Source organism: Triticum dicoccoides, chromosome 4A (genome assembly GCF_002162155.2).
Source record: "Triticum dicoccoides isolate Atlit2015 ecotype Zavitan chromosome 4A, WEW_v2.0, whole genome shotgun sequence".
Lineage (NCBI taxonomy): Eukaryota > Viridiplantae > Streptophyta > Magnoliopsida > Poales > Poaceae > Triticum > Triticum dicoccoides.
In genome coordinates this window covers 29,592,514-29,594,783 of record NC_041386.1, presented here as the reverse complement: position 1 = coordinate 29,594,783, position 2,270 = coordinate 29,592,514, and positions in this window count along the sequence as shown.

The following is a 2,270-nucleotide window of genomic DNA, read 5'->3' as shown; positions in this document are numbered from 1 at the left end:
AAACATATTATCGCATCTCAACTGGTGTGTGTGTGTGTGCGCGCGTGCGCGCGTGCGTGAGAGAGAGAGAGAGCAAAACTCTGCTGCACTGCCCCTCGTGATGAACCATTGATGAACCACTAATTAATATGTTAATACCGCACACATTGCTATGAAATTAGAATATTCTCGTGAAGTCGCCATATATTAACAGTAGCAGACCTAAAAGTAAATGGAGGCTGGTTACATTTTTAAAATTAGTGAGGTACAATGTCGACATTGGGAATGTTTTATCCACCTCTATATGTATTGAACTAACTATTATCTATAACAATCCTATAGATCCTCAAAGGAGCGTAGATGAGCAATGCAGGAGAAGGTCGACGTATAAGGCTGGCCGTAATGAGAGTATCATGGTTAGTATCTTACATGTCAACTAGAAAATTTTGATGAGTTGGCATAAAATTAAATGAAGAAAGAGAGGATTGAATATCATGATACCGTATCTTAACAAATAATATGTTACTATATGTCATACATGACAATACAAAAGGTCACCTAAGATGCTAATACATGGACGGGAACTTATGGCTCTCGGGTGTAATTACACCCAACTTTCAAAAGAAAAATAGTAATTTGTAAGAAAGTTATAGATGTCTGAAAATTTTTGCGAACAAAGTAGATTTATTGTTGCATTCGTATAAAATCTTTCACGAAGAAATGACTTTCATGTTGTCACTAGATACGAGGTACTGTTCATGCTATATTCTCTAACAGTTTGTCATTTTTGTCAAAAATTTATCAAAGAATATTTCGTTACAGAATATTTTTGTACGACAGAAACGAGAGCTCAAGTTTGCTGGGAACAAGTTTTGGAACATTTTTTATTTTTATTTTTTTAAATAAAATCAGTTATCAGGTATAATTACCGCCATGTTCCAACGGGTATTTTCCCTAATACATGATACTCTGCATTACGGTGATAATATCATATACTAGTACATATGCATGAGACCTCTTCTAATGCAAAGGTGCTTAGATGAGGTGCTAAGTACATTAAATACCTTAGCAACTCAACTCTCCAATGCATAGGTGCTCAACTTGTTGTTGCTAAGCATATTTTATTTAATGAGTTAGCACCTAACGTCTTTTATGCATTGGTCAAATTGTTTCATTTAAGTGGTTTGCTTAGATTCTCGTGCTTGGCATTGGTTCTTTCTGGGGTTATCAAAAGGCTCTTTCCCCTTCTTAAATATTGTGTCATGCCATTTTTTTCGCTTATGTGACATGCTTAGCACCTATCCACGGTGAAGCACCGGGAAAGGCCTGATGCCATGATACTTATGATAATACACACTACGGGCAGCCTGCAGGGGATCCGGCTTGCCTGCTCCCTCCCCATGCTCCCATCCGTGCTTCCAATTCATCCTACGGTTGTCTTTTTTTCTCTTTTCTTTCTAATCTAATCACCCCCTGATTTTAAGGGGGTGGGACCGGGTCTTATTTTGTTTCAATCAAATCAAGTCACGTACGCGGGAGCATAGATGGGCACACGCCGGGAAAGCAGGCAAGTCTCGTCCGCCTAGTGGAGTAGCAAATATATGATGCTCCCGATCCCCACCCGACATTAAAGCCCTGTCACTATGGTGCCATTAATTTGCAGGAAAGGACGAGAACGAGTATTTAATACTTGCCTGATCGTAATGTCGCACGATGGATAAACAGCACCTGGAGCGACCACGAGGGCGTTTACCAAGTAGGAGCAACCAGTGCACAAAACAAACCTGGTAAAGATCACGGATTCAAAACATATTTTCATTACAAAAAACACTTGACCGGTTGTCCATGAGAATTGCTACTCTCAGTACAATTGCATAATTTGGATTCTTTAATCTGCATGCATGATTCATGCATACTTAAGAATAACCCCATGCATTATTGATCATTTGATCTAGAGTACGTACATCAGACTGCATGCATCATGCGATCCAGCCCGGCCAGCCAGTCCTATATATACACGTAGCATCATCTATTTTACGATCGATCGATACACTTGGCAGAGAGCGAGATAGCTAGATCGGCTATCTCACTTCTCTGGTCTGGTCTCTGGTGTGGTGATGATCGATCGAGCATCACGTCCATTTACGTCCGTACGCCGCATGGGCCGCCTCATCGATACCTTCTCTTTTTTTTTCAGCAAAAGTTGTATCAGCCAGTGGTTTTAATTGCACGCTGCCAACCGCGGTGGGCGTCTCCTTCATTATCTTTGTCTATTTATTTCATTGTCGCTC